The 13,102-nt window shown below is 40.9% G+C and overlaps 1 protein-coding gene across 2 annotated transcripts in view; it reads right to left on the bottom strand.

The window, feature by feature from the left end:
• Positions 1-12,774, bottom strand: part of ASCC3 (activating signal cointegrator 1 complex subunit 3) — a 251,081-nt gene extending 238,307 nt beyond the window's left edge. For both annotated transcript variants that reach the window (XM_053937188.1, XM_053937189.1), the window contains exon 1: positions 12,738-12,774. The gene's annotated coding sequence lies outside the window, so the exon portion shown is untranslated. The remainder of the gene's footprint in view (positions 1-12,737) is intronic.
• Between the last annotated feature and the right edge of the window lie 328 nt (positions 12,775-13,102).

Raw genomic sequence — 13,102 nt, 5'->3', positions numbered from 1 at the left:
CTTTTTATAGGAAAAACTAAAACATAAAGACAGATTATACTCAGAGTTCAGGTAAGCAACAATTCCAAGTTTATTGTTTAAAAGTAAACATGAATCATAATCTCAGCAGGTTTTTACTCATTAAAGTGAAACATGAAAAAAATTTCTAGCAATACCACAAAGGTAACAAAAATTACTAGAGAAGTTTTCCACTTCTTATTTTCAACAGCTACTTAGGTTTTTGTCCAAGTCCTGGCCTTCCTATGTTTCTAATACAAGCAAATAACAGAACCATTTCTTTCTCTTTGCTGAAATATTGAAGAGATTACTGTAAAAGACATATCCTTTTGAAATTTACCGATTTCCTATGCTCTCTAACAGATCAAACCAGCTGCCCAGTAAGGCTAAAAGAAGGTGAATGGCATTGATCAGGCATATCAATGTTCAAGTTGAACAGAAATCTTTCTTTCCTTACAAAGGATGGAATGACATAGCATTAACACAGCTAAAAATCGCAGGTAAAATCCACAGTTACATGATCCTAAACTAGCAGCTTCTGTAGTCTATAATATTTTACTTTTTGTTTGTCCTTTAAGACTTCACAGCAGCAACTCTGTTTAAAGTATTTAAGGAATATTAAGCCATGTTCCCAGATTTTGTCTATATTACCTATAATTCTTCCAGCTATTAATAAGTTTCTTGTTGTCTATGTAAACCTGCAATTTATAAAACCTAAAGAAGTTATTACTAGTAACTAATCTAATCAAAGAACATTATAAAGAAAAAGAGGCTTTATTCATGGGCAGTGAGAATAGCAGGTTGCAATTGACCACAAAGTATTTCAAACGGCATTTTCTCTTTCATTTGAAGAAGTGGAAACATTTCTAATGAAAAACAAACTAGAAGGGCAAAAGATATCCCACCCACCAAGCTATACAAAAGCTAAAGGGACAGTGAAGTAACTTTTTTTACATTTTAAATATATAATTCTAACAGTGAGATCATTTATCAACACGTACAATAGTTTACTTTACCTTTCTGTGTAAGAAGACTAAAAATAAACCCCCAAACATCAAATTTTACGGATATGAACACATTTTAGAATGGCTACAATTAACTTCAACAGCTTCATTAACACAAAGGTAAACTCGATATTTTATTTACAAATAAGACTCAATATTTTAAAAAATCCAAACAACACATTATATTCGGTATATATCCTTTCTATATCATACACATCAAGGGAGAAATAGTTCAAATAAAACACTTTAAAGAAAAAAAAATGAAACCATTAGATAAAACAGCTATTTTGGACCTCTGAGAACATTTTTATTAGATTCAATAACATTTCTTATTCAAGCATGTTTGATGCCAACAGTACAAATACACACCTAACATCAAAGTTGTTAGCCAGGGATAATAGTGGTTTAATAATGTCTGGGACATTAATCAGAAATAGTAGGCAAAAGCATGACACTAAAACAATAGTATTTTCAGACTTTGTATTTTGCACCTTTACAAACAGTGCTGCCCCATGTACTAACAACTGTATGCTTTCAGACATCTCACTTTCTATAAAAGGCCCAGACATCACCCTGGAATTCTCTCAAGTTGTCTGGGTCAAATATTACTGATCTCCAGTCAAGACTGGGTCAATCTTTAAAAGGGCGACAGCAAGATTAAGGAATATGTACTCAGGAAGAAACAGTGGCTTCCTGACACACAATATTCACCTCAGCAAATACCAAAATTCAGACAAGTGCCTCAGCATAACAAGGAGGCATAACAGTGCCTCTGTGTGCCATCATTCACATAAAAGATAATTTCAGCATCTTAACTACGGAAGTCACTAAACAAACAAAAAGCCCTAGAAAATCAAATGATGGAATTACAAGTCATTCACTCAATACAGTATTTTAACTCTTTCCATTTTTTCATAATCTTAGCCATGCATATGTGATCACCAGCTGCCTAACTCTGTGCCTGCTTGCATCAGCTGGAGAACCATTTCCTGTGATTATGCCTGATACTATTCTGGGATGATGCCAAACATGTGGCTTGGCTCAATAATGTGTTCATTTTACATGTACTTTTAGATAGTTACTGAGGATTGCTGTTGTTTAAAAAGAAAAAAAAAAATTAAAACAACCCTTTCTTCAGAGTAACTCGTCTTCCAAGAACATAAATGTAATTCAGTAGTTAAAGCAAAAAATGTCTGTAGTTCTACACCTCATTGCCTTAAGTTCCCTGCAGCAAGAGACAAACTGTATCCCAAGCAACAGAAACTTTGAGACTCGCCTTATGTGTGGAGATGTACTATAAGCAAATTTCCAACTTCAACATATGTAACATGTATGTTCATTTAAACACAAGGCATAAGCCAAAAATACAAAATGGAGCTGGTGAAGGTGTCATTTTGTTTAGTTCTGCTTTAAGTTTAATAAGGGGCTCTCTGTGCCTCTGTTACACTGCGCCATCAACAGATGTTGGTAACAACCTCAGAGGTTTCATCTTACTCTGTTCCACAAAGGCTTGTGACTAAAGGAAAAGGTGCATGGAAGGTAAATAGGGATGTAGGTGGTCAGAGGAAGGAAAGGCAGGATGAAAAAAAAAATAGGTAAGTGAGAGAAAGAAAAAACTGAGTTAATGACAGCTAAGTAACACACATTGCATCTCACTGAGGATGGCTGCAAGGATGTGGGATGTACTTCTGTGGCAAGCACATTTCTCTCTCTCACAGGATTTTTCATAAAGGTGCACAGGGAGAAAGAGAAAACAGTTTCTATTTCTGCTCCTTGTTTTTCTCATGTGGAATGTGTTTGGAGAATTGTTTACCTGAGGTGATTGCTTGATTGGATTCTGGTGAGGATTGATTGAGCCTGATGGCCAATCAGATCCACCTGTGTCTGGACTCTCACCAGAGGGTCACGAGTTGAGTTAGTGAGAGAGATAGAAGAAGTAGGTTTGTAGTTTGAATATCTTCCTTTATATAGTATATTAATGTATTTTAGCACAGTTATAATAAAGAAATCATTCGGCCTTCTGAAATGGAGTTGGACATCCTCATTTCTTCCCACTGGGTTCGCCTGCATTTACAACACACTTCAGCAAATGTAAGTGCTATAAGATGTGTTCAAACACTCAAATCACTTACCATATTCACAAACAAATAAACAAATGCCCCAAATACTGTATTATCCCCCAGTTCTAAATAACTGGATGCTTATTAGCCACTCAACACTATATTATCCTTCATAATTAATGCTGATTTCCTTCAAAATAGGGTTTAAATAAGCCTCAAGGTGGGTATTAGATAATTTTGTACCTGAAGCATTCTCCCAAATGTTTTTGAAGGAAACACAAAACATCCCTTCTGAGAAAAACATAACCTATTTCAGCATTTACAAAGGATCTCAAATGCAATATAGTAAAAAGACTAAGCCAGCTACACTAATCCTTAAGACCCTGCCTGTACAATATTACTCAAATCAAAAAAGAGAGGTGGTATGAGTAGGATTGCTGTCTTACTTCTTATTAACTACTAAGTTATTCACTTTCTCTACAGCAAAGTCATTAGCAATGTTCATACTGCCTGCAAAGATAGGATGTCAGTTCTGAAGTAACTGTCTTGCCAAACACTGAGATTCCTTCTCAAGGATTTCTTTAGTAATTAAATTATGGTTAATAAAGTCTTTGCATCTTGCAGACAATGCACAGTAGCTGTGTAAGCGCAGTGCAAGTTATGCCAAGATTCACATTTAATCTTACAGAAAAATTATTCTATGAAAGCACTGAAGCAGGATTTCTCATTTAGAGAAAATAATATTTTTTTTTTTTGTGTTAAACAATTTTATCAATACAGCTGGTAATAATAATGGTAATGCTGGCAATCTGAAACAGAAAACCTGCAGGTACCTAAGCTACAGAATTATTTTTCAGAACAGAAATATGCAGAGTTTTAGACCAGTTAAGAAAGAAGCTGTAGATTCTACAGCCCTTGTAGTAATAGACAAGAAAATTAATTTAACTGTCATGTACTAAAAGTATGGAAATGGTCTTCAAAAGAAACACAGATTCCGGCCAACTTTGGCTATCACTAAATGAAATGTTTCCCAAACTATCAGCTACAAATAAAATCATCCTATTTCCAGCACCTTATGAATCAGACCTTTTACCAATGGTTGCAGTAAATAATAAAGAAATCTGTAGAAAATGAGTCATTACATAAAATAAGAACCACATGTCATTGTCCACACAAATGCACCAATTTAATTCAAATAATGCAAGTGTATTGTGCAATTTTGTTTGCTATGTTTTGCAATATTTGAATTTATTGCATTCATTTAATTTTTAGATAATGTTTGTAATATTTTCTAAAATATGTCCTTTATGCTTTTTCTATCATTATGCTGTTTGATACCTGTCATAATTTTTGAGGTGGGAAGGAATAAGAAAGCCATGACAGGGTTTGCAGAAAACTCTCTAGTTAGTATCTTTCCAATAATACACAGGAACTGAAAGCTGTATATTTTAACCATAATTCTTCTAAAAAGTGTTTTCATTCTGAATACAATACCCCTTAGTCTTTCTAACACTCCTCCTAAAAATCTCTGTCATCATATATAAAAACTTTTCCAAAGGTATGTCCATATAAATGAATCACTCATGGCCTAGCTGTCCTTATTGGTTACTTGTTGCCAGTGTTGCCAATAAGCCAATTGCCTTATTGGCACACTGAAGGTTCAGTCCAGCCCAGTGGTTAAAAAGTTACAAGTTTGTATTTCCTATCAGAAAAGCAGACAGAGGCACACTCATAAGGCAGCTCATTGACCTAATGTGGTCAAATTCTGAAGTGTAGTGAACATGCATAGAGAGTCCCAAAAATCAACCTATCAAGACAAGCTTTTCAGTCCAAATCACGACAGCCTTTTGGGGATGCCCTCCCCTTGACAACTTCCTCCTCCTGCCTGGAGGCAATACAACCTCCTCCCCCACAGAGAGAGTTGTAAAGAAACCCAAGACTGTAACAGACACACAATAAGCTGTCCCAAGCCAGACCACTGTCCACTTGATTTAGCTTAAATATCACTTAACATTGGTAGGATATAGGGGTGAAAAAAGTCAAAATTTCAGCCTAAAAATTTGTACCAAAAAATTAATTCAAGATATGCTTTGCATTATAAGTATACCCCTAGACCTGAAAACATGCCTACTTCAAGGCAGAGACTCTTCTACATAGAAAAAATGAAGTTAATTAAAAATACATTTAAGCAAGATACAACTGTTGGATAGGTACACAGTCACATAAAGTAATATTATAAAAGGCAGGATCCCTTGTCTTCTCTTCAGAGCTCACATACCACACAGGCACTTCAAACAGCACACCAGCTATTTGATGACTAGCAAGTAACAGCTTTCTAATTGATAATTTATCATTACTGCAGTTTAGACTTAGAACTTAAAAAAAAAAAAAAAGAAAAAGGTAGTGTGGAAATGTTACAAGTGCAAATTAGAACCAAAACTAACAAATGCTGCTGATCCTTCCTGGGCTGTCTATAATGCTGGCCATATATATGCAAGAGGATATTTTGAGAAAGACACCTGTACAATTTCCTACAGTGAGGAAATCCCAAACCATCTTTTCAAAGCTTGCAAATGTGTCCACTTATCACATAAGAAAATGAGGGGAACATAAATTGAGGCATATTATTATCCTTGGCAGATATAATAAAAAGGAAAATAGCCCCATTATGCCTCTAGTGATTTGAGGAGGTTAAAACAGGATTTTTCCAGCTATACATTTTTTTAAATGGCTGCATTTCTCAAGTCATAGTCATATTCTGCTAGAATGCATGTAAAATTTCTTAAAACATTTTAGATAATTGTACTGTAAGTTATTACAAACGTACATATTATACAAGAATCTCCCATTGAACAGTTAAAAGCCTTTGAACAATTATTATGATATTTAGCATGGCACACAGACTGCCTGTTCAGACCTAGAGAATCAACTTTCAAAGACACCCCAGAAACAAAAATGCTATCCTAACAAGAAAATTACATAACCAAGCATTTTCTTTATATTCATGTTTTGGAAGCAACATAGATGTGTACCATATAATGTCATATTCGGCAGTAAAAGCTCTGGCAAAGGAGAAGCAAGGGGTGTGTGGAACAAAGCCACACATCCACACTTACAGGACTAATGTCTGCAACATTCACCCCGTTTCACAGCTGAAGGGAGTGAGTGAGAGGCGAGGGGAGGGCATTTGGCTACTGGCTGGGATCAACTCACCACAAGTAAGAAACTTCTTATAAGAAATGGGAGAGATGACTTGCAGAGATCCTCTTTACTCTTCCCGAATCTTTCAAGGAAAGGACACATTAGAATAATAGAATCATTAAGGCTGGAAATACTTCCAGGATCATCAAGTCCAACCTTTGATCAAATACCACCATGCTCACCAAACCATATCATGAAGTGCCATGTCTACTCATATTTTGAACACTTGCTCCCCCTTAAAGCAGCAGCTAAGACTAATGCCTTTCGATTTCTTGAACAAATTAATCAGAATCCAGTTCCCAAATAGAAACTCACTGAGTGACACAGTTCAGCAGTCCTCACCAATTTCAAAGAAAGGAGCAGTTGTTTAAATGGCTGTATGGTTTACAGAATATTTGAATGCAAGCAAGGAAGTCACAACTGTACAAAGTCATGTACTTATTCTCACAACTTCTCAGAAGTCAGTTTACAACTGAAAAACTGAAATTTGCTCCACAATTCACCTGGCAAATGCCTCAATCACTAACCTATCATTCCACAAACATCTATTCTTGCTGTAAGACCTATTTATGTTTAAGATTCAGGCCTGTAATATCAGATTTAGTCTATTTTTTAGGCCAAACATCCAACGTGCCTTTGGGCAAAAAAGAGTAACAGACTGATCAGAGTAAACTCATGCTTTAGAACAAATGACAGTAAAGTCTAGGGAAGTGGATAATTTATACCCATAAATTCCACATACAATGAAAGGGGAGAGCCAGCAACTTTTCTATCCCTAAAATATCAACTAGGTAAAGATTCTGCACTTTCCTTTTAAAGTTATTTTTCTCTAGCACCCGCTAAGATTTAACGAGACAGAAAAAGAACAAGAGTTTTATTTCGCATCTCAGAGCTGCACTCAGTAACAGGTTGGCCACCAAACTCTAGTCCACATGTTTATGTTGTAAATAGAAGACAGAGAACACCAACTGCCCTTTCTGTAATACTCAAACAGTCCACACGGCTACTGAAGCCTAACTCTTGGCTTCAGTCCAGTCTCATTGATTTTCTTTGAACTATACACAGTCGTGTACAACTTCAAAAGTAATATCTATGCCTAGGATAAGCTCAAGAAACATTCAGCATAGGGATCTTTCACAACACTGGTTAATTCAGTGAGCACCATTACCACAGAACCATAGGGTGCTGCTATTCCTTCCTTCAATCACATTTTCAGGTGTTTGTACAGTGCTGGGGTGGCTTGACCCTGGCTAGCAGCCATGCTGCTGCTTGCTCACCCCCCCTCAGTGGGACAGGGAAGAAAACAGGAAGAAGAAAAGAAAAAAAACTTAAAAGGGATGAGATACAGGCAGTTTAACAGATGAAGAAAAAGAAAAATACCCCCAAGTGAAGGAAAGAAATGCTCGCCACATCTGTCATGGCTTGACGCTGGCACAATGCCAGTGTCCCCATGAAAATATACTTTCTTTAAATGAGCGCTGTGAGATGCGATCAGGAACAGAGCAGAGCAGGTTCAAGCTTAGAAATAAAGGAGAAAACTTTATTACTCTATAACTACAATAAAAGACACAGACAGAACTTAGGATGAAAACTTTCTAAAACATTCCTCCTCCCCCCACTTAATTTTTAACAAAGCACATTGAGACAAAACTTGGACCCCTGATTGAGTTACCACCCTTCAGATAATCAATACTCGGTCTATTAAGGGAGAGAGGAGTCTCTCTTGCACCATAGACCCCCCAGGAAACACAGTTGCGACTTCTTGTGTTTCCATGTCACATATGGCACCGCCTGGAGAAAATCTGCCATTGTGACACCCTCTTTTTCATGTCACAGTGCTCTCACCACTGTGCATGGACCAAGACAGCTCATAGGGCTCCTTTAAGGATGCTTTGCTAAGGACCAAAAGAGTAACAGTTCAGGTTTTTTTATTTTCAGGACAACATTTCAGGACCCCCATTTTCTCCTCCCCTGGGGCCAAGGGTCTCAAGAACAGAGATCTTCTTCTTGAAGACAGAAGGCACCACCACACTCTCCTCATCACTGCAGCAGGTCACTCTCTTGGCTCCAACCACTTTATCCCCCTAAAAATGCAGTCTCTGTTGCAGGAGAACTGTCTATGGCTATTCTGTCTATGGCTATACAAGAAAAGTCCAGCCCAGACCACTTTATCATCTCCTCTCACTTACGATTCTTTCCCCATTTTCTTCTGACATCTCAGTCCCAGGCCATCTCTCTTCTCTTTCAGATCAAGGAGGATTAATATTTCACAAAGCTTTCATTATCCAATAAGGGGTTAAAAGTCTCGGACTCCCACGATGGCTGAAATCTCTGCTCAGAACTCCAACTCCCACAGCTGGGCATCTTCCCCCCGCTTCTCTTTCTCCTCTGCCGCCATACTGCCGGCACAGCCTCTGTCTCTTTCACTCTCTCTCCCTCTGGGGGCGGGGAACAAAGACATCTCTGATTTTCTCCACCCTTCTGTCCGCAGGGGCCGACCCGGTTCTAGTCCCTTCACTCTCTGGGCCTACCTCTCTTAGGCCGCATGGCTTCCCCTCCCTCACCCAGCCTGTGGCTGGGCAGAGGAAGTCTGCACTCTCTTGCTGACCAGAACCAAAAAGAGAGTTTCTCTGGGAGTTCTCTGCTTTTAACCCCCTGTGTTCTCAGAGGCGTGTCCAATGCCTTCAGTGGTCACTCCAAGTGTCAGTATCCACTTGGAGTGGATACTGATTGGTTTGACCCTAACTTACTGAGAAGATTCACTTCCTTGTCAAACCATGACAACACCCCACAGGGTGACCAATGCTACAAGCTCATTTCCTAATCTCCAAAAACCAGACATCTTGAAAGAAAAAAAACCCACCTTTTCTTATTTTTCCACCTCTGTTTTTATTTCTGAGCATGACAATACACAGTACAGAACAACCCACTGGCCAGTTTGGGTCTACTGTCCAAGCTGGGTCCCTACACAGCCTCTTGCCCACTCCCTTGCCTACCTGCTGGGCAGGGAGGGTGGAAGAAGGCTTTGATGTTGTGCAGGCCAGGAGCAGCCAACACAGTGCTGTGCTATCAACATTGTTTTGATGCACAAATCTCAAAGCACTTTGACTGTGATGAAAGCTAACTCCTAAACCTGGTATGGGAATGTGCTCACATTGGCATTGCTCAAACAGAGGCGATCAAATTCCTCAGAGAGAGATGAGCATAAAGAACACCCTGACTGTGCATTTTCTCATGGGTTGGGCTTTCAATAAACACAAAATTGCTCCTTTCTGTTAAGTGATGAGGTATTTAGAAAGCAAGAAGGGCTAAATACACAATGACTGACTATTGCTTATAATATGAGAATATGGAGCTACATGACAAAACTTAATAGTTTAAGGTGAGAATAATACCAAGTAGAATGCCTTTCCTGCAAAGAACATAATTGAATTTGGGAATTCATTGCCACAAGATGCCAAAAGGACTAAAAGTTCAGGTACACCTAGATGAATTAATGGACATCAAATACCTTGATACTCAACAGCTTAGAAGCTGATAATCAGTCATTTAAATAATGTATTACTAAAGATAATATGAAAGTGAAGGTATAATTGAATTTGTCTTCCCTTTTTTTTCAGTAGATCACCTAAGCACCTCCTACTGGCTGCTACAGGAAAGAGACACTAGAGAAACATCTTTGAAAACAGAGCTACAGGGTGAAATGACAACAGAGATTCTGAGGATTACAATTTGGGATTTAGGAGTCTAATGTCTCTCAGTATGTTTCGGGGTCCTACCGTTGTTTCCTTCTCTTTTTTAGTTCAGACACTAGCTGTTATATTTCTAACAAACATCCAGCTACACATTATAGATCATTTGCTAAACTGCTTTTGATTAGATAAGTTTACCTGAACTAGAGAGTAGATTTTGGTCTCAGTGCTGTCTTCAAACATTAAAGCATAATTCAGTTTAAGAAAATGTGTAGGCTAGAAAGTGCTCAACACCAACTTCAACAATTGTTACGACAAACAATTTACCAGGAAAACAGTAAGCTGTTATTTAGAGTAATGAGGACTACAATTTTCTATGGGGAAATTTTGTAGGAGGAAGAAAAGAAACCTGTTCAGCACTCAAAACACCTATACAAGCTAGAATTAATCCCACCTTTAACAGCTTCCAAATAAACTTAACTTTATAACTAATCAGCGAAAGACAACACATCTTTCCTTCCCCCAACCACCTCCATACCCCATTAGCAGCTCCTATAACTACTTAACAGAAGAGGAATGAAACATGCAAGAATAACATGGATCAGCCTAAGCTCAATTTAGTATTTATAAAGGATAGCTTTTTCAGAGAAAGCACTGTAGGTAAACAGGACCTGCAGAAATATACATCAGCCTTTTATGAAGGATGAGATTTCTATTAACTCTGTAAAAAAATATTTTTCAACTATAAATGTGCTTCCTGAAAAGAGAACACTACACAATAAAACACTGAAAATTAGTATATACTGAGAAGCAAGGGACTGCAACTACTTGGCCAAATTACAGTCATGTTTATCACATAATCACAAAATGGGTAAGGCTGAAAGGGACCACTGTGGATCATGTGGTTCAACCTCTCTGCTCAAGCAGGCCCATCCTGGAGCACAAGGCACAGTGCAGACTGTTTTTGAGTATCTCCAGTGAAGGAGACTCCACAACCTCTCAGGGCAACTTGTTCCAGTGGTCAGTCATCTACACAGCAAAGAAGTTCTTCCTCATGTACTGGCAGAACTTCCTGTACATAAACGTCTCCCCATTGTCTCCTGTCCTAGTGCTTCGCAGCACCAAAGAAGAGCCTTGATCCATCCTCTTGACACCCTCTCTTCAGGCAGTTACACACATTTATGAGGTCTCGTCTCACTTGTCTCTTCTTGATGTTGAACAGATCCAACTCTCCCAGCCACTCTTCATAAGAGTTGTTTCAGTCCTTTAATCATCTTCATAGCCCTCCACCAGACCTGCTCCAGGAGCTTCAGATTTAGCTTCAAAGCAAGTTCTGTAAACACAGAACTGTCAGAATAAAATACTGTCGTTTGACAACTTCTTGCCTTCTCTCTGATTCAGTGGAAGTTGTGACCTAACCTCTTCCAAAGGCCAAGCTAGCTTTTAAAGAAAACTGAGATCTAACATGTACACTAGTTTGTTTATACAATGCGTAGAGGCCCTAGCTGGGAGTTGGCCCATATAAATGTGAGTAGAGTTCCTCCAAGTATCTACACATATAAATCCAAGATGACATAAATTTACTCTCTGGTCAGAAGCAAGTCAGATCCAAAGGAAATAATTTTACTACAGCATCTGCTGTAAAGCAGCATGTGTTTAATCAGACACACCACCTCACTGTTATCATCAATGCCATCTTTAGATGAATGACAGTTTGCATCTGACCTGACAGCTGGCTTGGTTTTCTTCCTCCTAAAAACTTAGCTCTGCAACCTACCATGTGGACATACATAACCCTTGCTGCACTGTCTCTGAAACTTCCAATATTTTTTCTAGTCATTGGCTAGACTCAAGTCAAGTCTATCCACTGGAAAGTAACTAAGTGTGACTATTAGATTTCTTCTCTACAGAAATTACATTTACTGGTTTCACATCAACAGTACTACTTTACAGTCAATTGTTTAAAAAGCTGTAAGACTTAAAGGGTCTACACCAATGTTACTATTTTAATAACAATAATAAAACCTACATTCAGAACTCATAGAAGGTTTTAAGCAAAGGTATTATTTGAATTCCAACGATACACAATCCTGAAGCACCTGAGTGCAAGCCATAGGACGCTACAAGACTGTCTTGCGTTTTATAAGCAAAGCTGTCAGTTTACCACTACCAACCAAAATGAAGCAGTACCCAAAAGGGAAAAACACTCTACGTGACCAAATGCTTTTTTCGTTCTTCATTTCTCGTTCTCTACATTTATTAATGCCAGTAGTAAGTACTGAAAGTACATTCGACAGCGGTGCGTTTCCCACTTGACCACTCCCATCAGCACAGCCGTTCCGAGAAGCGAAGCCCGAAAGGCACGAGCGGAGCACACGGCACCCGGGCCTTCAGGAGCGGCCTTGCATCACCCGCCGCGATGCGCGCCGGGCTGGGGCACGGCGAGCGCTCCGCCAGCCCCGGCCCCGCTGCCAGCCCCGGCCCCGCTGCCAGCCCGGGCCGCCGGAGGCAACGCGTGGCTCCGGCCCGTGGCCCGGCTGCCCCGAACCCCGCGCCCCGCCGGCAGCGCAGCGACGCCCCTGCCCCAGGGGCTGCGGGCAGAAACCCGCGCAGCGGCGGCGGGACGCCCCTCCGCGCCTGGGCAGGCCGGTCCCGGCTGTCCCACTCCCCACCGGGGTGCCGGACTGCGGCTCCGCACCGGCGGGGGCGCAGAGCAGCGCCCGCCGCGAGGCCTCCCCGGCGGCCCCCACGCCGCGCCCGCCCGACCCCCGCCCGCCGCGCACCTGCCTTACGGCCCGCCGGTTCCGCTGCCGCCAAGAGCCGGCGCGGCGCGACACTGCCGTACGGCGAGCGGGCGGGGCCGTGTTCGGCGCGGCCCGCGGGGTTCCGCCAGTGCCGGCGGCGGGGCTGTGCCGGTGCCTTGGCGGGGCTGTGCCGGTGCCGGCGGCGGGGCTGTGCCGGTGCCTTGGCGGGGCTGTCCCGGTGCCTTGGCGGGGCTGTCCCGGTGCCCGCGGCGGGGCTGTCCCGGTGCCTTGGCGGGGCTGTGCCGGTGCCACGGCAGGGCTGTGCCGGTGCCCTGGCCTCCGCTGGCGCCTGCCCGGGTCTCGTGCTCCGCCGAACCGGCGCCGCGCTCAGGCCTACGTCGGCT

This window comes from Vidua chalybeata, chromosome 3, assembly GCF_026979565.1.
Source record: "Vidua chalybeata isolate OUT-0048 chromosome 3, bVidCha1 merged haplotype, whole genome shotgun sequence".
NCBI lineage: Eukaryota > Metazoa > Chordata > Aves > Passeriformes > Viduidae > Vidua > Vidua chalybeata.
Note: the sequence above shows the minus strand (reverse complement) of the source record. Positions and strands in the feature narration are given on the sequence as shown.